The sequence below is a fragment of the Clavelina lepadiformis genome, chromosome 3 (genome assembly GCF_947623445.1).
Source record: "Clavelina lepadiformis chromosome 3, kaClaLepa1.1, whole genome shotgun sequence".
Lineage (NCBI taxonomy): Eukaryota > Metazoa > Chordata > Ascidiacea > Aplousobranchia > Clavelinidae > Clavelina > Clavelina lepadiformis.
The window spans coordinates 4,873,282-4,896,408 of record NC_135242.1 but is presented as its reverse complement, the minus strand read 5'-3'; the positions used below and the strand labels follow the sequence as shown (position 1 = coordinate 4,896,408).

General features: G+C 39.3%; 30 non-coding genes across 30 annotated transcripts; 22 read left to right on the top strand and 8 right to left on the bottom strand.

Moving 5' to 3' along the window:
• The first annotated feature begins 890 nt into the window (after positions 1-890).
• Trnav-uac (transfer RNA valine (anticodon UAC)) lies at positions 891-963 on the top strand. The gene has a single exon. It is a non-coding gene; the product is annotated as a tRNA-Val (tRNA).
• Positions 964-1,197: 234 nt separating this feature from the next.
• Trnan-guu (transfer RNA asparagine (anticodon GUU)) lies at positions 1,198-1,271 on the bottom strand. Its single transcript has one exon. It is a non-coding gene; the product is annotated as a tRNA-Asn (tRNA).
• A 932-nt stretch (positions 1,272-2,203) lies between these two features.
• Trnav-uac (transfer RNA valine (anticodon UAC)) lies at positions 2,204-2,276 on the top strand. The gene has a single exon. It is a non-coding gene; the product is annotated as a tRNA-Val (tRNA).
• Positions 2,277-3,038: 762 nt separating this feature from the next.
• On the top strand, positions 3,039-3,157 carry LOC143450939 (5S ribosomal RNA). Its single transcript, XR_013114831.1, has one exon. It is a non-coding gene; the product is annotated as a 5S ribosomal RNA (ribosomal RNA).
• Positions 3,158-3,902: 745 nt separating this feature from the next.
• Trnat-ugu (transfer RNA threonine (anticodon UGU)) lies at positions 3,903-3,975 on the top strand. The gene has a single exon. It is a non-coding gene; the product is annotated as a tRNA-Thr (tRNA).
• A 758-nt stretch (positions 3,976-4,733) lies between these two features.
• Positions 4,734-4,806, top strand: Trnav-uac (transfer RNA valine (anticodon UAC)). The gene has a single exon. It is a non-coding gene; the product is annotated as a tRNA-Val (tRNA).
• A 233-nt stretch (positions 4,807-5,039) lies between these two features.
• Trnan-guu (transfer RNA asparagine (anticodon GUU)) lies at positions 5,040-5,113 on the bottom strand. The gene has a single exon. It is a non-coding gene; the product is annotated as a tRNA-Asn (tRNA).
• Positions 5,114-6,045: 932 nt separating this feature from the next.
• Trnav-uac (transfer RNA valine (anticodon UAC)) lies at positions 6,046-6,118 on the top strand. Its single transcript has one exon. It is a non-coding gene; the product is annotated as a tRNA-Val (tRNA).
• Positions 6,119-6,358: 240 nt separating this feature from the next.
• Positions 6,359-6,432, bottom strand: Trnan-guu (transfer RNA asparagine (anticodon GUU)). The gene has a single exon. It is a non-coding gene; the product is annotated as a tRNA-Asn (tRNA).
• Positions 6,433-6,886: 454 nt separating this feature from the next.
• On the top strand, positions 6,887-7,005 carry LOC143450930 (5S ribosomal RNA). The gene has a single exon (XR_013114823.1). It is a non-coding gene; the product is annotated as a 5S ribosomal RNA (ribosomal RNA).
• Positions 7,006-7,750: 745 nt separating this feature from the next.
• Positions 7,751-7,823, top strand: Trnat-ugu (transfer RNA threonine (anticodon UGU)). Its single transcript has one exon. It is a non-coding gene; the product is annotated as a tRNA-Thr (tRNA).
• Positions 7,824-8,565: 742 nt separating this feature from the next.
• Trnav-uac (transfer RNA valine (anticodon UAC)) lies at positions 8,566-8,638 on the top strand. The gene has a single exon. It is a non-coding gene; the product is annotated as a tRNA-Val (tRNA).
• A 234-nt stretch (positions 8,639-8,872) lies between these two features.
• On the bottom strand, positions 8,873-8,946 carry Trnan-guu (transfer RNA asparagine (anticodon GUU)). Its single transcript has one exon. It is a non-coding gene; the product is annotated as a tRNA-Asn (tRNA).
• Positions 8,947-9,879: 933 nt separating this feature from the next.
• On the top strand, positions 9,880-9,952 carry Trnav-uac (transfer RNA valine (anticodon UAC)). Its single transcript has one exon. It is a non-coding gene; the product is annotated as a tRNA-Val (tRNA).
• Positions 9,953-10,714: 762 nt separating this feature from the next.
• LOC143450918 (5S ribosomal RNA) lies at positions 10,715-10,833 on the top strand. Its single transcript, XR_013114812.1, has one exon. It is a non-coding gene; the product is annotated as a 5S ribosomal RNA (ribosomal RNA).
• Positions 10,834-11,620: 787 nt separating this feature from the next.
• Positions 11,621-11,693, top strand: Trnai-uau (transfer RNA isoleucine (anticodon UAU)). Its single transcript has one exon. It is a non-coding gene; the product is annotated as a tRNA-Ile (tRNA).
• A 729-nt stretch (positions 11,694-12,422) lies between these two features.
• Trnav-uac (transfer RNA valine (anticodon UAC)) lies at positions 12,423-12,495 on the top strand. The gene has a single exon. It is a non-coding gene; the product is annotated as a tRNA-Val (tRNA).
• Positions 12,496-12,729: 234 nt separating this feature from the next.
• On the bottom strand, positions 12,730-12,803 carry Trnan-guu (transfer RNA asparagine (anticodon GUU)). The gene has a single exon. It is a non-coding gene; the product is annotated as a tRNA-Asn (tRNA).
• Positions 12,804-13,263: 460 nt separating this feature from the next.
• LOC143450907 (5S ribosomal RNA) lies at positions 13,264-13,382 on the top strand. The gene has a single exon (XR_013114801.1). It is a non-coding gene; the product is annotated as a 5S ribosomal RNA (ribosomal RNA).
• A 787-nt stretch (positions 13,383-14,169) lies between these two features.
• Trnai-uau (transfer RNA isoleucine (anticodon UAU)) lies at positions 14,170-14,242 on the top strand. The gene has a single exon. It is a non-coding gene; the product is annotated as a tRNA-Ile (tRNA).
• Positions 14,243-14,971: 729 nt separating this feature from the next.
• On the top strand, positions 14,972-15,044 carry Trnav-uac (transfer RNA valine (anticodon UAC)). Its single transcript has one exon. It is a non-coding gene; the product is annotated as a tRNA-Val (tRNA).
• Positions 15,045-15,278: 234 nt separating this feature from the next.
• Trnan-guu (transfer RNA asparagine (anticodon GUU)) lies at positions 15,279-15,352 on the bottom strand. Its single transcript has one exon. It is a non-coding gene; the product is annotated as a tRNA-Asn (tRNA).
• Positions 15,353-15,812: 460 nt separating this feature from the next.
• On the top strand, positions 15,813-15,931 carry LOC143450927 (5S ribosomal RNA). Its single transcript, XR_013114820.1, has one exon. It is a non-coding gene; the product is annotated as a 5S ribosomal RNA (ribosomal RNA).
• A 1,575-nt stretch (positions 15,932-17,506) lies between these two features.
• Trnat-ugu (transfer RNA threonine (anticodon UGU)) lies at positions 17,507-17,579 on the top strand. Its single transcript has one exon. It is a non-coding gene; the product is annotated as a tRNA-Thr (tRNA).
• Positions 17,580-18,308: 729 nt separating this feature from the next.
• Positions 18,309-18,381, top strand: Trnav-uac (transfer RNA valine (anticodon UAC)). Its single transcript has one exon. It is a non-coding gene; the product is annotated as a tRNA-Val (tRNA).
• A 234-nt stretch (positions 18,382-18,615) lies between these two features.
• On the bottom strand, positions 18,616-18,689 carry Trnan-guu (transfer RNA asparagine (anticodon GUU)). The gene has a single exon. It is a non-coding gene; the product is annotated as a tRNA-Asn (tRNA).
• Positions 18,690-19,148: 459 nt separating this feature from the next.
• LOC143450895 (5S ribosomal RNA) lies at positions 19,149-19,267 on the top strand. Its single transcript, XR_013114790.1, has one exon. It is a non-coding gene; the product is annotated as a 5S ribosomal RNA (ribosomal RNA).
• A 777-nt stretch (positions 19,268-20,044) lies between these two features.
• Positions 20,045-20,117, top strand: Trnat-ugu (transfer RNA threonine (anticodon UGU)). Its single transcript has one exon. It is a non-coding gene; the product is annotated as a tRNA-Thr (tRNA).
• Positions 20,118-20,846: 729 nt separating this feature from the next.
• Positions 20,847-20,919, top strand: Trnav-uac (transfer RNA valine (anticodon UAC)). Its single transcript has one exon. It is a non-coding gene; the product is annotated as a tRNA-Val (tRNA).
• Positions 20,920-21,153: 234 nt separating this feature from the next.
• Positions 21,154-21,227, bottom strand: Trnan-guu (transfer RNA asparagine (anticodon GUU)). Its single transcript has one exon. It is a non-coding gene; the product is annotated as a tRNA-Asn (tRNA).
• Between the last annotated feature and the right edge of the window lie 1,900 nt (positions 21,228-23,127).

The window sequence follows — 23,127 nt, the reverse complement described above, 5'->3', positions numbered from 1 at the left end:
TTTTTAAAATCGCATTTGGTTCAGAAAAGAGTTTATTTTATGTGTTCTCCAGCGTATCAGTATAATAAATAGGCTATACGTATCCACTGACCAAAGCGTGCTCTGCTACTAGACAGACGCTTTGCCACTAAACCATGGCCCCGTACGTTCATCATTATGGAGATTGCTCTTGTCAAAGTCGAAGTTTTATTGACCTCATATTGATTAAGCCTGACCAGTTTCACTTGATTAATGTTTTTTACAGTTTACAACATAATGTTTTTCTCATCCTGTGTTGGTTGGTTGGTTGGTTGAAACCAGCGAGAATTTGGCTAACAGTCGATCGAGGTTATCCATCATAAAACTGCGATGTTATTCGTGCAATGCGAGCTAGATGTTCAGAATGTTAATGCACAAGTCTCTCTGACATGTGGTTTCAAGTGCTCGACTCATTGCATATTTTCAATATTCTCCGTAGTTGACTCAATGACTTTCCAAAGGAAGCTTTCAGTGCAAATATTTTGCAATCAACCGATTTCTACTCGCGTTTGTCACATAATCACAACTTTAAAATATCATTAAATTGAGTCTTTCTTCCCCCTGTCGTTCCTCCGTAGAGTTTGGTTTATCAGGTTCGTCTAACACGCTTAAGGTCCACAGGTGAATCATGGGCGGAAATATGAGAAGTCCCTAAAAAGTTTGAAGCTCGGTTTTAATTCCAACAGTAATGAAGCGCTTTCGTACAAAGAAATGTCCATTCTACACGAAGCACTTTCACGATTTGATTCCGGGAGGAACCATCGTTTGATTACAACTTTGGCCAAATTGAAATATTCAAAATATCGATTTCCACTTCACGTAAAAGTAGCGCTTTGAAAATGAAAATAATACAAACTATCTTTACCCAAACCGTTCTCGTAGTGTAGCGGTTATCACGTTCGCCTTACACGCGAAAGGTCCCCAGTTCGATCCTGGGCGAGAACAGGTTTAAAATTTATTTGCGCAATAAAATATCAGACTTAATGGAAAGAATTCAAACAAAATTCACTTGCTATTTCTATGTTCATCCGATGTTTGGCTTCGGTGGTGTAAAGGTTATCACGTTCGCCTCACACGTGAAAGTTTTCGAGATGGGTCGAAGAAAACGAAAGGTTAATCTTTTCAGAAAGTTTATAAACCACAAGTATCGTTTTCAAAGTTTCACGTTCAAGAATCTCCCGTCCCTGGGTGGGCTTGAACCACCAACCTTTCGGGTAACAGCCGAACGCGCTAACCGATTGCGCCACAGAGACTTCCAGCTCTCGTTAATTAAATCACTTGACTCAATTACATTCCAAAGGAAGCTTTCAGTACAAATATTTTGCAATAAATTGGTTTCTATTCTCGTTTGGTCACATAATCACAACTTTAAAACATCATTAAATTGAGTCCTCCTTCCCCCTGTCGTTCCTCCGAAGAGTTTGGGTTATCAGGTTCGTCTAACACGCTTAAAGGGTCATGTCCCAATTCAAAGAGATAGGCTTTTCAATGCAAAGTACATTAAATCAAGAAGCTACCATCGCAAAAGTACATCATAAACCTACCCTGAATTTTGGCTTGCAACGAGACCTAGGTTATGACTGCCTACAGTCTTAATTTGGACAGAATCCATGTACTGTAGGCCTACTCAGTTTTCTATAACAACTGCCTAAACTTTACAACAAATTTTTAGCTTAAAATTTTAGGACAAATAGACCTACTCCAAAATACCAAAAATTCAAACCCACACAAAACTTACTACTTAGCCTAGACCTGGAACCAGTTATCGCCAAAACAATAAGAAACTAGTCCACATCGACGTAACATGCGCATTGGACCGGAAATTTTCTTACTTTTTTTAATATGACGCATTGAGTGATACACCGTAACAATCGCTGTGTTGCCGGCTCAAAATTGTCTTTCTATTGGGAAGTGATGCCTTAAGGTCCACACCGGAAACATGGGCGGATGTATGAGAAGCCCCTGAAAAGTTTGAAGCTCGGTTTTAATTCCAACAGTAATGAAGCGCTTTCGTACAAAGAAATGTCCATTCTACACGAAGCACTTTCAAGATTTGATTCCGGGAGGAACCAACGCTTGATATAAAGCTTTGGCCAAATTGAAACGTTCAAAATATTGATTTCCACTTCACGTAAAAGTAGCGCTTTGAAAATGAAAATAATATAAACTTTCTTTACCTCAACCCGTTCTCGTAGTGTAGCGGTTATCACGTTCGCCTTACACGCGAAAGGTCCCCAGTTCGACCCTGGGCGAGAACAGGTTTAAAATTTATTTGCGCAATAAAGTATCAGACTTAATGGAAAGAATTCAATTAAAAGTCACTTGCTATTTCTATGCTCTTTCGATGTTTGGCTTCGGTTGTGTAAAGGTTATCACGTTCGCCTCACACGTGAAAGTTTTCGAGAGGGGTCGAAGAAACCGAAAGGTGAATCTTTTCAGAAAATTTATAAAGCACAAGTATCGTTTTTAAAGTTTCACCGTGAAGCCTCTCTCGTCCCTGGGTGGGCTTGAACCACCAACCTTCCGGTTAACAGCCGAACGCGCTAACCGATTGCGCCGCAGAGTCTTATCTCTGCTGATTAATTGTCTTCTTCATTGTAGGATTGGTAATGCAGCAGAAGTAATTCATAAGCCTTATTTGCTTGATTTAAATGATCGAGTTATGTTAAGTTCGAGTTCGCAGCCTTGGCCAATACTATGCTTTTTTCTAGGCGAAGCCAAACCTTGAAAAACCAAAATACTTGAAGTTTTATTCCAACATCGTGACACTTTTTTTAATAATATTTCAAACGTGGCAAACATTTTTATCCGGTTGAAATTTTCTAATGTCTCTTTTGTTCAAGGAATATAGCTTGTCGTGAGCAAAGTATTGTTGTTTAAAATGTAGCAAACTGTTATGAAACGTTTTTAACCAATTCATGAATCCATTATATTAATGCACTCATACGACGCCAAAGCACATTAAAGTAGGCATGTACTCAACTGCTCGAATAAAAGCGCCGTTTTAGCGAGAGACAATCGCCTACGACCATACCACGTTGAGTACACCCCATCTCGTCCGATCTGGGAAGTTAAGCAACGTCGGGCCCGGTTAGTACTTGGATGGGTGACCGCCTGGGAATACCGGGTGTTGTAGGCTTTTCGTTATTTTCTAATTTTCCAACGTTTTTCTCTGCATTTTCATTTTCATGATGAGCTTTTCAAAAGTCAAACTATTTTTTAATTTCTAATCAATATCATTTTTGAACATGTTTTATTTTAGATATGTTTATTTTGTAAATACAGTACTGTATATATATTTATATTGTTTTCAAATTGAAGACAATCGAGACGAAGATCAGAACGAACAAACATAGTTGGACGAGGTGAATGACGCTGACCCCAACAAATCCGGGATAAGTCACTCACTCACTCAACGGAGTTGTGGACAATGACAAGGGCCCCCACGACGAGGTTTTCAACAGGGTCGGAACCAGTGGGGACGCGCCATCACCACCTAAAACGGAAAACATCGCGGAAGATGCTCAACCCACCTAAACCGGGTGGGCGACATTATCCTAACCTAACTGCCTAATTTTTTAACTATGGGCTGCGTGACCTAATTTTTAAAATCGCATTTGGTTCAGAAAAGAGTTTATTTTATGTGTTCTCCAGCGTATCAGTATAATAAATAGGTTATACGTATCCACTAACCAAAGCGTGCTCTGCTACTAGACAGACGCTTTGCCACTAAACCATGGCCCCGTACGTTCATCATTACTGAGATTGCTCTTGTCAAAGTCGAAGTTTTATTGACCTCATATTGATTAAGCCTGACCAGTTTCACTTGATTAATGTTTTTTACAGTTTAGAAAAATATATTATCGGCGCACAGTATCGTAGACGCCTCTATAGCTCAGGGGTTAGAGCACTGGTCTTGTAAACCAGGGGTCGTGAGTTCAATTCTCACTGGAGGCTCTTCTACTTACACCGTTAAGTTGTGTTGTCAGCTTTAAATGGAATTTTAGGAAGACACAAAAAACATCGTATTACATGCGCAGCATAAAGTCGTCATAATGTTTTCCTCACCCTGTGTTGGTTGGTTGGTTGGTTGGTTGGTTGGTTGGTTGGTTGGTTGAAACCAGCGAGAATTTGGCTAACAGTCGATCGAGGTTATCCATCATAAAACTGCGATGTTATTCGTGCAATGCGAGTTAGATGTTCAGAATGTTAATGCACAAGTCTCTCTGACATGTGGTTTCAAGTGCCCGACTCATTGCATATTTTCAATATTCTCCGTAGTTGACTCAATGACTTTTCAAAGGAAGCTTTCAGTGCAAATATTTTGCAATCAACCGGTTTCTACTCGCGTTTGGTCACATAATCACAACTTTAAAATATCATTATATTGGGTCTTTCTTCCCCCTGTCGTTCCTCCGAAGAGTTTGGTTTATCAGGTTCGTCTAACACGCTTAAGGTCCACAGGTGAATCATGGGCGGAAATATGAGAAGTCCCTAAAAAGTTTGAAGCTCGGTTTTAATTCCAACAGTAATGAAGCGCTTTCGTACAAAGAAATGTCCATTCTACACGAAGCACTTTCACGATTTGATTCCGGGAGGAACCATCGTTTGATTACAACTTTGGCCAAATTGAAATATTCAAAATATCGATTTCCACTTCACGTAAAAGTAGCGCTTTGAAAATGAAAATAATACAAACTATCTTTACCCAAACCGTTCTCGTAGTGTAGCGGTTATCACGTTCGCCTTACACGCGAAAGGTCCCCAGTTCGATCCTGGGCGAGAACAGGTTTAAAATTTATTTGCGCAATAAAATATCAGACTTAATGGAATGAATTTAAATAAAATTCACTTGCTATTTCTATGTTCTTCCGATGTTTGGCTTCGGTGGTGTAAAGGTTATCACGTTCGCCTCACACGTGAAATTTTCGATATGGGGCGAAGAAAACGAAAGGTTAATCTTTTCATAAAGTTTATAAACCACAAGTATCGTTTTCAAAGTTTCACGTTCAAAAATCTCCCGTCCCTGGGTGGGCTTGAACCACCAACCTTTCGGTTAACAGCCGAACGCGCTAACCGATTGCGCCACAGAGACTTCTAGCTCTCTTTAATTAAATCACTTCACTCAATTACATTCCAAAGGAAGCTTTCAGTGCAAATATTTTGCAATAAATTGGTTTCTATTCTCGTTTGGTCACACAATCACAACTTTAAAACATCATTAAATTGAGTCCTCCTTCCCCCTGTCGTTCCTCCGTAGAGTTTGGGTTATCAGGTTTGTCTAACACGCTAAAGGGGTCATGTCCCAATTCAAAGAGATAGGCTTTTCAATGCAAAGTACATTAAATCAAGAAGCTACCATCGCAAAAGTACATCATAAACCTACCCTGAATTTTGGCTTGCAACGAGACCTAGGTTATGACTGCCTACAGTCTTAATTTGGACAGAATCCATGTACTGTAGGCCTACTCAGTTTTCTATAACAACTGCCTAAACTTTACAACAAATTTTTAGCTTAAAATTTTAGGACAAATAGACCTACTCCAAAATACCAAAAATTCAAACCCACACAAAACTTACTACTTAGCCTAGACCTGGAACCAGTTATCGCCAAAACAATAACAAACTAGTCCACATCGACGTAACATGCGCATTGGACCGGAAATTTTCTTACTTTTTTTAATATGACGCATTGAGTGATACACCGTAACAATCGCTGTGTTGCCGGCTCAAAATTGTCTTTCTATTGGGAAGTGATGCCTTAAGGTCCACACCGGAAACATGGGCGGATGTATGAGAAGCCCCTGAAAAGTTTGAAGCTCGGTTTTAATTCCAACAGTAATGAAGCGCTTTCGTACAAAGAAATGTCCATTCTACACGAAGCACTTTCAAGATTTGATTCCGGGAGGAACCAACGCTTGATATAAAGCTTTGGCCAAATTGAAACGTTCAAAATATTGATTTCCACTTCACGTAAAAGTAGCGCTTTGAAAATGAAAATAATATAAACTTTCTTTACCTCAACCCGTTCTCGTAGTGTAGCGGTTATCACGTTCGCCTTACACGCGAAAGGTCCCCAGTTCGATCCTGGGCGAGAATAGGTTTAAAATTTATTTGCGCAATAAAGTATCAGACTTAATGGAAAGAATTCAATTAAAAGTCACTTGCTATTTCTATGCTCTTTCGATGTTTTCTTCGGTTGTGTAAAGGTTATCAGTTATCACGTTCGCCTCACACGTGAAAGTTTTCGAGAGGGGTCGAAGAAACCGAAAGGTGAATCTTTTCAGAAAATTTATAAAGCACAAGTATCGTTTTCAAAGTTTCACCGTGAAGCCTCTCTCGTCCCTGGGTGGGCTTGAACCACCAACCTTTCGGTTAACAGCCGAACGCGCTAACCGATTGCGCCACAGAGACTTATCTCTGCTGATTAATTGTCTTCTTCATTGTAGGATTGGTAATGCAGCAGAAGTAATTCATAAGCCTTATTTGCTTGATTTAAATGATCGAGTTATGTTAAGTTCAAGTTCGCAGCCTTGGCCAATACTATGCTCTTTTCTAGGCGAAGCCAAACCTTGAAAAACCAAAATACTTGAAGTTTTATTCCAACATCGTGACACTTTTTTTAATAATATTTCAAACGTGGCAAACATTTTTATCCGGTTGAAATTTGCTAATGTCTCTTTTGTTCAAGGAATATAGCTTGTCGTGAGCAAAATATTGTTGTTTAAAATGTAGCAAACTGTTATAAAACGTTTTTAACCAATTCATGAATCCATTATATTAATGCACTCATACGACGCCAAAGCACATTAAAGTAGGCATGTACTCAACTGCTCGAATAAAAGCGCCGTTTTAGCGAGAGACAATCGCCTACGACCATACCACGTTGAGTACACCCCATCTCGTCCGATCTGGGAAGTTAAGCAACGTCGGGCCCGGTTAGTACTTGGATGGGTGACCGCCTGGGAATACCGGGTGTTGTAGGCTTTTCGTTATTTTCTAATTTTCCAACGTTTTTCTCTGCATTTTCATTTTCATGATGAGCTTTTCAAAAGTCAAACTATTTTTTAATTTCTAATCAATATCATTTTTGAACATGTTTTATTTTAGATATGTTTATTTTGTAAATACAGTACTGTATATATATTTATACTGTTTTCAAATTGAAGACAATCGAGGCGAAGATCAGAACGAACAAACATAGTTGGACGAGGTGAATGACGCTGACCCCAACAAATCCGGGATAAGTCACTCACTCACTCAACGGAGTTGTGGACAATGACAAGGGCCCCCACGACGAGGTTTTCAACAGGGTCGGAACCAGTGGGGACGCGCCATCACCACCTAAAACGGAAAACATCGCGGAAGATGCTCAACCCACCTAAACCGGGTGGGCGACATTATCCTAACCTAACTGCCTAATTTTTTAACTATGGGCTGCGTGACCTAATTTTTAAAATCGCATTTGGTCCAGAAAAGAGTTTATTTTATGTGTTCTCCAGCGTATCAGTATAATAAATAGGTTATACGTATCCACTAACCAAAGCGTGCTCTGCTACTAGACAGACGCTTTGCCACTAAACCATGGCCCCGTACGTTCATCATTACTGAGATTGCTCTTGTCAAAGTCGAAGTTTTATTGACCTCATATTGATTAAGCCTGACCAGTTTCACTTGATTAATGTTTTTTACAGTTTAGAAAAATATATTATCGGCGCACAGTATCGTAGACGCCTCTATAGCTCAGGGGTTAGAGCACTGGTCTTGTAAACCAGGGGTCGTGAGTTCAATTCTCACTGGAGGCTCTTCTACTTACACCGTTAAGTTGTGTTGTCAGCTTTAAATGGAATTTTAGGAAGACACAAAAAACATCGTATTACATGCGCAGCATAAAGTCGTCATAATGTTTTCCTCACCCTGTGTTGGTTGGTTGGTTGGTTGGTTGGTTGAAACCAGCGAGAATTTGGCTAACAGTCGATCGAGGTTATCCATCATAAAACTGCGATGTTATTCGTGCAATGCGAGTTAGATGTTCAGAATGTTAATGCACAAGTCTCTCTGACATGTGGTTTCAAGTGCTCGACTCATTGCATATTTTCAATATTCTCCGTAGTTGACTCAATGACTTTCCAAAGGAAGCTTTCAGTGCAAATATTTTGCAATCAACCGATTTCTACTCGCGTTTGGTCACATAATCACAACTTTAAAATATCATTAAATTGAGTCTTTCTTCCCCCTGTCGTTCCTCCGTAGAGTTTGGTTTATCAGGTTCGTCTAACACGCTTAAGGTCCACAGGTGAATCATGGGCGGAAATATGAGAAGTCCCTAAAAAGTTTGAAGCTCGGTTTTAATTCCAACAGTAATGAAGCGCTTTCGTACAAAGAAATGTCCATTCTACACGAAGCACTTTCACGATTTGATTCCGGGAGGAACCATCGTTTGATTACAACTTTGGCCAAATTGAAATATTCAAAATATCGATTTCCACTTCACGTAAAAGCGGCGCTTTGAAAATGAAAATAATACAAACTATCTTTACCCAAACCGTTCTCGTAGTGTAGCGGTTATCACGTTCGCCTTACACGCGAAAGGTCCCCAGTTCGATCCTGGGCGAGAACAGGTTTAAAATTTATTTGCGCAATAAAATATCAGACTTAATGGAAAGAATTCAAACAAAATTCACTTGCTATTTCTATGTTCATCCGATGTTTGGCTTCGGTGGTGTAAAGGTTATCACGTTCGCCTCACACGTGAAAGTTTTCGAGATGGGTCGAAGAAAACGAAAGGTGAATCTTTTCAGAAAGTTTATAAACCACAAGTATCGTTTTCAAAGTTTCACGTTCAAGAATCTCCCGTCCCTGGGTGGGCTTGAACCACCAACCTTTCGGGTAACAGCCGAACGCGCTAACCGATTGCGCCACAGAGACTTCCAGCTCTCGTTAATTAAATCACTTGACTCAATTACATTCCAAAGGAAGCTTTCAGTACAAATATTTTGCAATAAATTGGTTTCTATTCTCGTTTGGTCACATAATCACAACTTTAAAACATCATTAAATTGAGTCCTCCTTCCCCCTGTCGTTCCTCCGAAGAGTTTGGGTTATCAGGTTCGTCTAACACGCTTAAGGGGTCATGTCCCAATTCAAAGAGATAGGCTTTTCAATGCAAAGTACATTAAATCAAGAAGCTACCATCGCAAAAGTACATCATAAACCTACCCTGAATTTTGGCTTGCAACGAGACCTAGGTTATGACTGCCTACAGTCTTAATTTGGACAGAATCCATGTACTGTAGGCCTACTCAGTTTTCTATAACAACTGCCTAAACTTTACAACACATTTTTAGCCTAAAATTTTTAGGACAAATAGACCTACTCCAAAATACCAAAAATTCAAACCCACACAAAACTTACTACTTAGCCTAGACCTGGAACCAGTTATCGCCAAAACAATAAGAAACTAGTCCACATCGACGTAACATGCGCATTGGACCGGAAATTTTCTTACTTTTTTTAATATGACGCATTGAGTGATACACCGTAACAATCGCTGTGTTGCCGGCTCAAAATTGTCTTTCTATTGGGAAGTGATGCCTTAAGGTCCACACCGGAAACATGGGCGGATGTATGAGAAGCCCCTGAAAAGTTTGAAGCTCGGTTTTAATTCCAACAGTAATGAAGCGCTTTCGTACAAAGAAATGTCTATTCTACACGAAGCACTTTCAAGATTTGATTCCGGGAGGAACCAACGCTTGATATAAAGCTTTGGCCAAATTGAAACGTTCAAAATATTGATTTCCACTTCACGTAAAAGTAGCGCTTTGAAAATGAAAATAATATAAACTTTCTTTACCTCAACCCGTTCTCGTAGTGTAGCGGTTATCACGTTCGCCTTACACGCGAAAGGTCCCCAGTTCGACCCTGGGCGAGAATAGGTTTAAAATTTATTTGCGCAATAAAGTATCAGACTTAATGGAAAGAATTCAATTAAAAGTCACTTGCTATTTCTATGCTCTTTCGATGTTTGGCTTCGGTTGTGTAAAGGTTATCACGTTCGCCTCACACGTGAAAGTTTTCGAGAGGGGTCGAAGAAACCGAAAGGTGAATCTTTTCAGAAAATTTATAAAGCACAAGTATCGTTTTTAAAGTTTCACCGTGAAGCCTCTCTCGTCCCTGGGTGGGCTTGAACCACCAACCTTCCGGTTAACAGCCGAACGCGCTAACCGATTGCGCCGCAGAGTCTTATCTCTGCTGATTAATTGTCTTCTTCATTGTAGGATTGGTAATGCAGCAGAAGTAATTCATAAGCCTTATTTGCTTGATTTAAATGATCGAGTTATGTTAAGTTCGAGTTCGCAGCCTTGGCCAATACTATGCTTTTTTCTAGGCGAAGCCAAACCTTGAAAAACCAAAATACTTGAAGTTTTATTCCAACATCGTGACACTTTTTTTAATAATATTTCAAACGTGGCAAACATTTTTATCCGGTTGAAATTTTCTAATGTCTCTTTAGTTCAAGGAATATAGCTTGTCGTGAGCAAAGTATTGTTGTTTAAAATGTAGCAAACTGTTATAAAACGTTTTTAACCAATTCATGAATCCATTATATTAATGCACTCATACGACGCCAAAGCACATTAAAGTAGGCATGTACTCAACTGCTCGAATAAAAGCGCCGTTTTAGCGAGAGACAATCGCCTACGACCATACCACGTTGAGTACACCCCATCTCGTCCGATCTGGGAAGTTAAGCAACGTCGGGCCCGGTTAGTACTTGGATGGGTGACCGCCTGGGAATACCGGGTGTTGTAGGCTTTTCGTTATTTTCTAATTTTCCAACGTTTTTCTCTGCATTTTCATTTTCATGATGAGCTTTTCAAAAGTCAAACTATTTTTTAATTTCTAATCAATATCATTTTTGAACATGTTTTATTTTAGATATGTTTATTTTGTAAATACAGTACTGTAACTACTGTATATATATTTATATTGTTTTCAAATTGAAGACAATCGAGACGAAGATCAGAACGAACAAACATAGTTGGACGAGGTGAATGACGCTGACCCCAACAAATCCGGGATAAGTCACTCACTCACTCACTCACTCACTCACTCACTCACTCACTCACTCAACGGAGTTGTGGACAATGACAAGGGCCCCCACGACGAGGTTTTCAACAGGGTCGGAACCAGTGGGGACGCGCCATCACCACCTAAAACGGAAAACATCGCGGAAGATGCTCAACCCACCTAAACCGGGTGCGCGACATTATCCTAACCTACCTGCCTCAATTTTTTAACTATGGGCTGCGTGACCTACTTTTTAAAATCGCATTTGGTCCAGAAAAAAGTTTATTTTATGTGTTCTCCAGCGTATCAGTATAATAAATTGGTTATACGTATCCACTGACTAAAGCGTGCTCTGCTACTAGACAGACGCTTTGCCACTAAACCATGGCCCCGTACGTTCATCACTTCTGAGATTGCTTTTGTCAAAGTCGAAATTTTATTGACCTCATATTGATTAAGCCTGACCAGTTTCACTTGATTAATGTTTTTTACAGTTTACAAAAATATATTATCAGCGCACAGTATCGTAGCCGCCTCTATAGCTCAGGGGTTAGAGCACTGGTCTTATAAACCAGGGGTCGTGAGTTCAATTCTCACTGGAGCCTATTCTACTTACACCGTTAAGTTGTGTTGTCAGCTTTAAATGGAATTTTAGCAAGACACAAAAAACATCGTATTACATGCGCAGCATACAATCGTCATAATGTTTTCCTCACCCTGTGTTGGTTGGTTGAAACCAGCAAGAATTTGGCTAATAGTCGATCGAGGTTATCCATCATAAAACCGCGATGTTATTCGTGCAATGCGAGCTAGATGTTCAGAATGTTAATGCACAAGTCTCTCTGACATGTGGTTTCAAGTGCCCGACGCATTGCATATTTTCAATATTCTCCTTGTAGTTGACTCAATGACATTCCAAAGGAAGCTTTCAGTGCAAATATTTTGCAATAAACTGGTTTCTACTCTCGTTTGGTCACATAATCACAACTTTAAAACATCATTAAATTGAGTCTTCCTTCCCCCTGTCGTTCCTCCGTAGAGTTTGGGTTATCCTGTTCGTCTAACACGCTTAAGGTCCACAGCTGAATCATGGGCGGAAATATGAGAGGTCCCTAAAAAGTTTGAAATTCGTTTTTAATTCCAACAGTAATGAAGCGCTTTCATACAAAGAAATGTCCATTCTACACGAAGCACTTTCACGATTTGATTCCGGGAGGAACCATCGTTTGATTACAACTTTGGTCAAATTGAAATATTCAAAATATCGATTTCCACTTCACGTAAAAGCAGCGCTTTAAAAATGAAAATAATACAAACTTTCATTACCTCAACCCGTTCTCGTAGTGTAGCGGTTGTCACGTTCGCCTTACACGCGAAAGGTCCCCAGTTCGATCCTGGGCGAGAACAAGTTTAAAATTTATTTGCGCAATAAAATATCAGACTTAATGGAAAGAATTCAAATAAAATTCACTTGCTATTTCTATGCTCTTTCGATGTTTTGCTTCGGTTGTGTAAAGGTTATCACGTTCGCCTCACACGTGAAAGTTTTCGAGAACGGTCGAAGAAAACGAAAGGTTAATCTTTTCAAAAAGTTTATAAAGCACAAGTATCGTTTTCAAAGTTTCACCTTGAAGAATCTCCCGTCCCTGGGTGGGCTTGAACCACCAACCTTTCGGTTAACAGCCGAACGCGCTAACCGATTGCGCCACAGAGACTTATCTTTGCTGATTAATTGTCTTCTTCATTCTAGCATTGGTAATGCAGCAGAATTAAATTCATAAGCCTTGTTTGCTTGATTTACAGTAAATGATCGAGTTATGTTAAGTTCGAGTTTGCAGCCTTGGCCAATACTATGCTTTTTTCTAGGCGAAGCCAAACCTTGAAAAACCAAAATACTTGAAGTTTTATTCCAACATCGTGACACTTTTTTTAATAATATTTCAAACGTGGCAAACATTTTTATCCGGTTGAAATTTTCTAATGTCTCTTTAGTTCAAGGAATATAGCTTGTCGTGAGCAAAGTATTGTTGTTTAAAATGTAGCAAACTGTTATAAAACGTTTTTAACCAATTCATGAATCCATTATATTAATGCACTCATACGACGCCAAAGCACATTAAAGTAGGCATGTACTCAACTGCTCGAATAAAAGCGCCGTTTTAGCGAGAGACAATCGCCTACGACCATACCACGTTGAGTACACCCCATCTCGTCCGATCTGGGAAGTTAAGCAACGTCGGGCCCGGTTAGTACTTGGATGGGTGACCGCCTGGGAATACCGGGTGTTGTAGGCTTTTCGTTATTTTCTAATTTTCCAACGTTTTTCTCTGCATTTTCATTTTCATGATGAGCTTTTCAAAAGTCAAACTATTTTTTAATTTCTAATCAATATCATTTTTGAACATGTTTTATTTTAGATATGTTTATTTTGTAAATACAGTACTGTAACTACTGTATATATATTTATATTGTTTTCAAATTGAAGACAATCGAGACGAAGATCAGAACGAACAAACATAGTTGGACGAGGTGAATGACGCTGACCCCAACAAATCCGGGATAAGTCACTCACTCACTCACTCACTCACTCACTCACTCACTCACTCACTCAACGGAGTTGTGGACAATGACAAGGGCCCCCACGACGAGGTTTTCAACAGGGTCGGAACCAGTGGGGACGCGCCATCACCACCTAAAACGGAAAACATCGCGGAAGATGCTCAACCCACCTAAACCGGGTGCGCGACATTATCCTAACCTACCTGCCTCAATTTTTTAACTATGGGCTGCGTGACCTACTTTTTAAAATCGCATTTGGTCCAGAAAAAAGTTTATTTTATGTGTTCTCCAGCGTATCAGTATAATAAATTGGTTATACGTATCCACTGACTAAAGCGTGCTCTGCTACTAGACAGACGCTTTGCCACTAAACCATGGCCCCGTACGTTCATCACTTCTGAGATTGCTTTTGTCAAAGTCGAAATTTTATTGACCTCATATTGATTAAGCCTGACCAGTTTCACTTGATTAATGTTTTTTACAGTTTACAAAAATATATTATCAGCGCACAGTATCGTAGCCGCCTCTATAGCTCAGGGGTTAGAGCACTGGTCTTATAAACCAGGGGTCGTGAGTTCAATTCTCACTGGAGCCTATTCTACTTACACCGTTAAGTTGTGTTGTCAGCTTTAAATGGAATTTTAGCAAGACACAAAAAACATCGTATTACATGCGCAGCATACAATCGTCATAATGTTTTCCTCACCCTGTGTTGGTTGGTTGAAACCAGCAAGAATTTGGCTAATAGTCGATCGAGGTTATCCATCATAAAACCGCGATGTTATTCGTGCAATGCGAGCTAGATGTTCAGAATGTTAATGCACAAGTCTCTCTGACATGTGGTTTCAAGTGCCCGACGCATTGCATATTTTCAATATTCTCCTTGTAGTTGACTCAATGACATTCCAAAGGAAGCTTTCAGTGCAAATATTTTGCAATAAACTGGTTTCTACTCTCGTTTGGTCACATAATCACAACTTTAAAACATCATTAAATTGAGTCTTCCTTCCCCCTGTCGTTCCTCCGTAGAGTTTGGGTTATCCTGTTCGTCTAACACGCTTAAGGTCCACAGCTGAATCATGGGCGGAAATATGAGAGGTCCCTAAAAAGTTTGAAATTCGTTTTTAATTCCAACAGTAATGAAGCGCTTTCATACAAAGAAATGTCCATTCTACACGAAGCACTTTCACGATTTGATTCCGGGAGGAACCATCGTTTGATTACAACTTTGGTCAAATTGAAATATTCAAAATATCGATTTCCACTTCACGTAAAAGCAGCGCTTTAAAAATGAAAATAATACAAACTTTCATTACCTCAACCCGTTCTCGTAGTGTAGCGGTTGTCACGTTCGCCTTACACGCGAAAGGTCCCCAGTTCGATCCTGGGCGAGAACAAGTTTAAAATTTATTTGCGCAATAAAATATCAGACTTAATGGAAAGAATTCAAATAAAATTCACTTGCTATTTCTATGCTCTTTCGATGTTTTGCTTCGGTTGTGTAAAGGTTATCACGTTCGCCTCACACGTGAAAGTTTTCGAGAACGGTCGAAGAAAACGAAAGGTTAATCTTTTCAAAAAGTTTATAAAGCACAAGTATCGTTTTCAAAGTTTCACCTTGAAGAATCTCCCGTCCCTGGGTGGGCTTGAACCACCAACCTTTCGGTTAACAGCCGAACGCGCTAACCGATTGCGCCACAGAGACTTATCTTTGCTGATTAATTGTCTTCTTCATTCTAGCATTGGTAATGCAGCAGAATTAAATTCATAAGCCTTGTTTGCTTGATTTACAGTAAATGATCGAGTTATGTTAAGTTCGAGTTTGCAGCCTTGGCCAATACTAGGCTCTTTTCTAGGCGAAGCCAAACCTTGAAAAACCAAAATACCTGAATTTTTGTTCCAACATCGTGACACTTTCTTTAATAATATTTCAAACGTGGCAAACATTTTTATCCGGTTGAAATTTTCTAATGTCTCTTTAGTTCAAGGAATATAGCTTGTCGTGAGCAAAATATTGTTGTTTAAAATGTAGCAAACTGTTATAAAACGTTTTTAACCAATTCATGAATCCGTTATATTAATGCACTCATACGACGCCAAAGCACATTAAAGTAGGCATGTACTAAAGTGCTCGAATAAAAGCGCCGTTTTAGCGAGAGACAATCGCCTACGACCATACCACGTTGAGTACACCCCATCTCGTCCGACCTGGGAAGTTAAGCAACGTCGGGCCCGGTTAGTACTTGGATGGGTGACCGCCTGGGAATACCGGGTGTTGTAGGCTTTTCGTTATTTTCTAATTTTCCAACGTTTTTGTCTGCATTTTCATTTTCACGATGAGCTTTTCAAAAGTCAAACAATTTTTTAATTTCTAATCAATATCATTTTTGAACATGTTTTATTTTAGATATGTTTATTTTGTAAATACAGTACTGTATATATATATATTTATATTGTTTTCAAATTGAAGACAATCGAGACGAAGATCAGAACGAACAAACATAGTTGGACGAGGTGAATGACGCTGACCCCAACAAATCCGGGATAAGTCACTCACTCACTCACTCACTCACTCACTCACTCACTCACTCACTCACTCAACGGAGTTGTGGACAATGACAAGGGCCCCCACGACGAGGTTTTCAACAGGGTCGGTACCAGTGGGGACGCGCCATCACCACCTAAAACGGAAAACATCGCGGAAGATGCTCAACCTGTGGCGGCTTGGCTCGCTTTTGTAAAATCCTTACGTCTTTCGTAGAAATGTGTTTTCCAGAACAATTGGAGTTTTTAAACTTTCAGTCCCGCCACATCATTCTTATGAAAGAGTTTTCCAGCTAGTAAATGGAGTTTAAAACTTGCCTTTTCAGAACACTGCAAACTACCGTTGGTATATTTGAAAACTTGCTACGAATAACTTCGTGTGAAAGCTCCTTATTTAGTACGTTACCAGGTCGCTTCCAAGTAACTGTTTCCAACTTAACCAAATTTAATTTGCATTGCAAACACACCGATTTTCACGTTCACACGCTTTGAAATGTTCATGCCTTTTTTGTCATATATTTCCGCCACATCGCAGCACGTTTTATAAGCTTGAACTTTTGTGTGAGACTCCCTCAGAGCCTCAGAACCTCAGTCACAGACGCGAAGTTATAGACATATGTAATACCGTACTACTGTAGTTGTGGTGATTGAATCAGTAGACATCGTGTAAACAGTCACATGACTTGTGTTCTCGGTTATTTGTAATATTGAGAAAGTGTACAGCACCTACAATAAAAGCCTTTTCTGGCAAACGGTATTTGTTATAATATAATACGAACGTTCGGCTATCAGAAAGGTTAGAGAATTCTAACCGCACGCAACAATAGAGTCAGATACTAATGTAGTAGGTTAACTAAGTCAATAACGTAACGTAAGCTAAGACCGATAAACTCTGCATCTGTATCTGCATCTGTCGGCATCAACCTCTACATCCTAAAACGACCCCAACCTCTACAAACCCACCTAAACCGGGTGCGCGACATTATCCTAACCTACCTGCCTCAATTTTTTAACTATGGGCTGCGTGACCTACTTTTTAAAATCGCATTTGGTCCAGAAAAAAGTTTATTTTATGTGTTCTCCAGCGTATCAGTATAATAAATTGGTTATACGTATCCACTGACTAAAGCGTGCTCTGCTACTAGACAGACGCTTTGCCACTAAACCATGGCCCCGTACGTTCATCACTTCTGAGATTGCTCTTGTCAAAGTCGAACTTTTATTGACCTCATATTGATTAAGCCTGACCAGTTTCACTTGATTAATGTTTTTTACAGTTTACAAAAATATATTATCAGCGCACAGTATCGTAGCCGCCTCTATAGCTCAGGGGTTAGAGCACTGGTCTTGTAAACCAGGGGTCGTGAGTTCAATTCTCACTGGAGCCTATTCTACTTACACCGTTAAGTTGTGTTGTCAGCTTTAAATGGAATTTTAGCAAGACACAAAAAACATCGTATTACATGCGCAGCATACAATCGTCATAATGTTTTCCTCACCCTGTGTTGGTTGGTTGAAACCAGCAAGAATTTGGCTAACAGTCGATCGAGGTTATCCATCATAAAACTGCGATGTTATTCGTGCAATGCGAGCTAGATGTTCAGAATGTTAATGCACAAGTCTCTCTGACATGTGGTTTCAAGTGCCCGACGCATTGCATATTTTCAATATTCTCCTTGTAGTTGACTCAATGACATTCCAAAGGAAGCTTTCAGTGCAAATATTTTGCAATAAACTGGTTTCTACTCTCGTTTGGTCACATAATCACAACTTTAAAACATCATTAAATTGAGTCTTCCTTCCCCCTGTCGTTCCTCCGTAGAGTTTGGGTTATCCTGTTCGTCTAACACGCTTAAGGTCCACAGCTGAATCATGGGCGGAAATATGAGAGGTCCCTAAAAAGTTTGAAATTCGTTTTTAATTCCAACAGTAATGAAGCGCTTTCATACAAAGAAATGTCCATTCTACACGAAGCACTTTCACGATTTGATTCCGGGAGGAACCATCGTTTGATTACAACTTTGGTCAAATTGAAATATTCAAAATATCGATTTCCACTTCACGTAAAAGCAGCGCTTTAAAAATGAAAATAATACAAACTTTCATTACCTCAACCCGTTCTCGTAGTGTAGCGGTTATCACGTTCGCCTTACACGCGAAAGGTCCCCAGTTCGATCCTGGGCGAGAACAAGTTTAAAATTTATTTGCGCAATAAAATATCAGACTTAATGGAAAGAATTCAAATAAAATTCACTTGCTATTTCTATGCTCTTTCGATGTTTTGCTTCGGTTGTGTAAAGGTTATCACGTTCGCCTCACACGTGAAAGTTTTCGAGAACGGTCGAAGAAAACGAAAGGTTAATCTTTTCAAAAAGTTTATAAAGCACAAGTATCGTTTTCAAAGTTTCACCTTGAAGAATCTCCCGTCCCTGGGTGGGCTTGAACCACCAACCTTTCGGTTAACAGCCGAACGCGCTAACCGATTGCGCCACAGAGACTTATCTTTGCTGATTAATTGTCTTCTTCATTCTAGCATTGGTAATGCAGCAGAAGTAATTCATAAGCCTTGTTTGCTTGATTTACAGTAAATGATCGAGTTATGTTAAGTTCGAGTTTGCAGCCTTGGCCAATACTAGGCTCTTTTCTAGGCGAAGCCAAACCTTGAAAAACCAAAATACCTGAATTTTTGTTCCAACATCGTGACACTTTCTTTAATAATATTTCAAACGTGGCAAACATTTTTATCCGGTTGAAATTTTCTAATGTCTCTTTAGTTCAAGGAATATAGCTTGTCGTGAGCAAAATATTGTTGTTTAAAATGTAGCAAACTGTTATAAAACGTTTTTAACCAATTCATGAATCCGTTATATTAATGCACTCATACGACGCCAAAGCACATTAAAGTAGGCATGTACTAAAGTGCTCGAATAAAAGCGCCGTTTTAGCGAGAGACAATCGCCTACGACCATACCACGTTGAGTACACCCCATCTCGTCCGATCTGGGAAGTTAAGCAACGTCGGGCCCGGTTAGTACTTGGATGGGTGACCGCCTGGGAATACCGGGTGTTGTAGGCTTTTCGTTATTTTCTAATTTTCCAACGTTTTTGTCTGCATTTTCATTTTCACGATGAGCTTTTCAAAAGTCAAACAATTTTTTAATTTCTAATCAATATCATTTTTGAACATGTTTTATTTTAGATATGTTTATTTTGTAAATACAGTACTGTATATATATATATTTATATTGTTTTCAAATTGAAGACAATCGAGACGAAGATCAGAACGAACAAACATAGTTGGACGAGGTGAATGACGCTGACCCCAACAAATCCGGGATAAGTCACTCACTCACTCACTCACTCACTCACTCACTCACTCACTCAACGGAGTTGTGGACAATGACAAGGGCCCCCACGACGAGGTTTTCAACAGGGTCGGAACCAGTGGGGACGCGCCATCACCACCTAAAACGGAAAACATCGCGGAAGATACTCAACCCACCTAAACCGGGTGCGCGACATTATCCTAACCTACCTGCCTAATTTTTTAACTATGGGCTGCGTGACCTACTTTTTAAAATCGCATTTGGTCCAGAAAAAAGTTTATATTATGTGTTCTCCAGCGTATCAGTATAATAAATAGGTTATACGTATCCACTGACCAAAGCGTGCTCTGCTACTAGACAGACGCTTTGCCACTAAACCATGGCCCCGTACGTTCATCACTTCTGAGTTTGCTCTTGTCAAAGTCGAACTTTTATTGACCTCATATTGATTAAGCCTGACCAGTTTCACTTGATTAATGTTTTTTACAGTTTAGAAAAATATATTATCGGCGCACAGTATCGTAGCCGCCTCTATAGCTCAGGGGTTAGAGCACTGGTCTTGTAAACCAGGGGTCGTGAGTTCAATTCTCACTGGAGCCTATTCTACTTACACCGTTAAGTTGTGTTGTCAGCTTTAAATGGAATTTTAGCAAGACACAAAAAACATCGTATTACATGCGCAGCATACAATCGTCATAATGTTTTCCTCACCCTGTGTTGGTTGGTTGAAACCAGCAAGAATTTGGCTAACAGTCGATCGAGTTTATCCATCATAAAACTGCGATGTTATTCGTGCAATGCGAGCTAGATGTTCAGAATGTTAATGCACAAGTCTCTCTGACATGTGGTTTCAAGTGCCCGACGCATTGCATATTTTCAATATTCTCCTTGTAGTTGACTCAATGACATTCCAAAGGAAGCTTTCAGTGCAAATATTTTGCAATAAACTGGTTTCTACTCTCGTTTGGTCACATAATCACAACTTTAAAACATCATTAAATTGAGTCCTCCTTCCCCCTGTCGTTCCTCCGTAGAGTTTGGGTTATCCTGTTCGTCTAACACGCTTAAGGTCCACAGCTGAATCATGGGCGGAAATATGAGAGGTCCCTAAAAAATTTGAAACTCGGTTTTAATTCCAACAGTAATGAAGCGCTTTCATACAAAGAAATGTCCATTCTACACGAAGCACTTTCACGATTTGTTTCCGGGAGGAACCATCGTTTGATTACAACTTTGACCGTATTGAAATATTCAAAATATCGATTTCCACTTCACGTAAAAGCGGCGCTTTAAAAATGAAAATAATACAAACTTTCATTACCTCAACCCGTTCTCGTAGTGTAGCGGTTATCACGTTCGCCTTACACGCGAAAGGTCCCCAGTTCGATCCTGGGCGAGAACAGGTTTAAAATTTATTTGCGCAATAAAATATCAGACTTAATGGAAATAATTCAAATAAAATTCAATTGCTATTTCTATGCTCTTACGATGTTTTGCTTCGGTTGTGTAAAGGTTATCACGTTCGCCTCACACGTGAAAGTTTTCGAGATGGGTCGAAGAAAACGAAAGGTTAATCTTTTCAAAAAGTTTATAAACCACAAGTATCGTTTTCAAAGTTTCACGTTGAAGATTCTCCCGTCCCTGGGTGGGCTTGAACCACCAACCTTTCGGTTAACAGCCGAACGCGCTAACCGATTGCGCCACAGAGACTTGTAGCTATCCATGCTGATTAATTGTGTTATTCGCAGCAGAAGTAATTCATAAGCCTTCTTTGCTTGATTTAAAATTTTAAATGATCGAGTTATGTTAAGTTCAAGAAACGAACACGCGAAAGTTGTGAGTTGAAAGTTGTGAACCACCAACCTTTCGGTTAACAGGTGAACGCGCCAACCGATTGCGCCACAGAGACTTGTTGAAGCACACATTGTCTTTATCAAGTACATCCTACTGGTGATTGTCTTTTATTTTTTCTTAGTTTTAAGTTTTATTTTGTAGCTGATGAAAATATTTGAAATTACTACTATTGCTTCTGCTATTCCTATTACTTTAGGATTTACTGGTTATTGAACTTCAACACACTTAAACGTTAGACTTTTTTTCCGTAGCACGTAAAGGAATATGCGAAAGGATTTGCCCAGTTATTGTTTTTATTGCGTTTTTTTGCATTACGCCTACATAATGTCACATTTTGATCTCATGCATTCGCTTAACCGTGACCATGTTTGCCGTAATGATTGACGTCATTGTTGCGAAAATCACCGTGTTGTCTTTTGAACAGCTGACAAAATTTTTTCGGAACTGATTTTAAATTGTTTTCAAAATCAATTTTTTGTTATGCTGCTAAATTGATGAACTGGTAGTTTGTAGGTGATTGTTAGTCAGGCCGACTTGTATGTTTGTTTTAAGCATTGTATTCTGTTTGAAACACTAGTGTAAAAGTTTAAGTCATTTTACGTTGATGATTTTGCATTTACTGTACATTTGCGGTGAAGTATTTCCCTAGACTTTGCGTGTGAGCTCTTGTTTTTTACGTCAAAATGCATTTATTGTTATAACAAACTTATTATTGGAGAAACTCTTAGATCATTGCTTTTCAACCTTTGTGATGACGGTTGGCACTTTTTATAGACACGAAAAGCTCATCCGCACGTGATAGAGTCCAAGCTGTGAGTGTAAAATGTTTGGCAGGCTGGCGATTTCGTCAATCGTTCTCTTTTTCTTGATACTACTTCTTGAAGGTAAACATTTTATAAAAAAATCCGTACCAGAATCTGTATACGTAAATGTGTCAGCATTTGTAGGCTAATCTCATCTGTAATATAGCCTACAGGTTACTCCAGGTCAAACGATCCTATGCAACAGTAACATCGATACGTACCTAAGATTTCATTAACGATGTGTGTATAAAAAAGGAAATATTGAGAGCAGGAAGTTGGCAGTAAATAGGCTACATTTTAAAATATACAAGAATCATTTTAAAGCAAATCCTTTTTAAGACGACACAAAGTTAATCGTCGGATCACGTAAAACATTTAAAAAAATATTTCAACAATTTATATTTCACTTGTTAACCTTAATTCACTCACTCAAAATTTCCACTTCTACGTCGATACAAGAAAAGTGCACATTCTAGTATCCATAACGACGACGTATCCTGACTACTTATCAACTAAATAAATCACACAAAAGATAAGCCATCGCCTTGTTACGATGTGATACCAACATGCTCCGTTACTTTGCTGTTGTTTTTTCTTTGCAACTTCAACATTCTGCCATGCACTCTTTGATGGCAGTCTTATTCACACAAGCTATATTGACAAAACTGAATTTGCTCTGTGATAGCTGCGCAACGTATATTACGGATAAGCTTGCTTCGACCATGCCCTCTTAAAATAACGTTATTAGTGGCTTGATTTAATTGTACTTAATTAACTGAAATCAAAACTTGTTTCTATATCACAGGTTTGTCATATATCAAAACCGGCAAGAGTCATCAAACAGCCAAGAAACATTTCATGAATAGGCGAAGTTACTTTAAGTGTAATTTCATATAGTAGGCTTTCCATTTGGCAAACTAAAACTGATCGCATAGAAATGCGGACAGACTGGT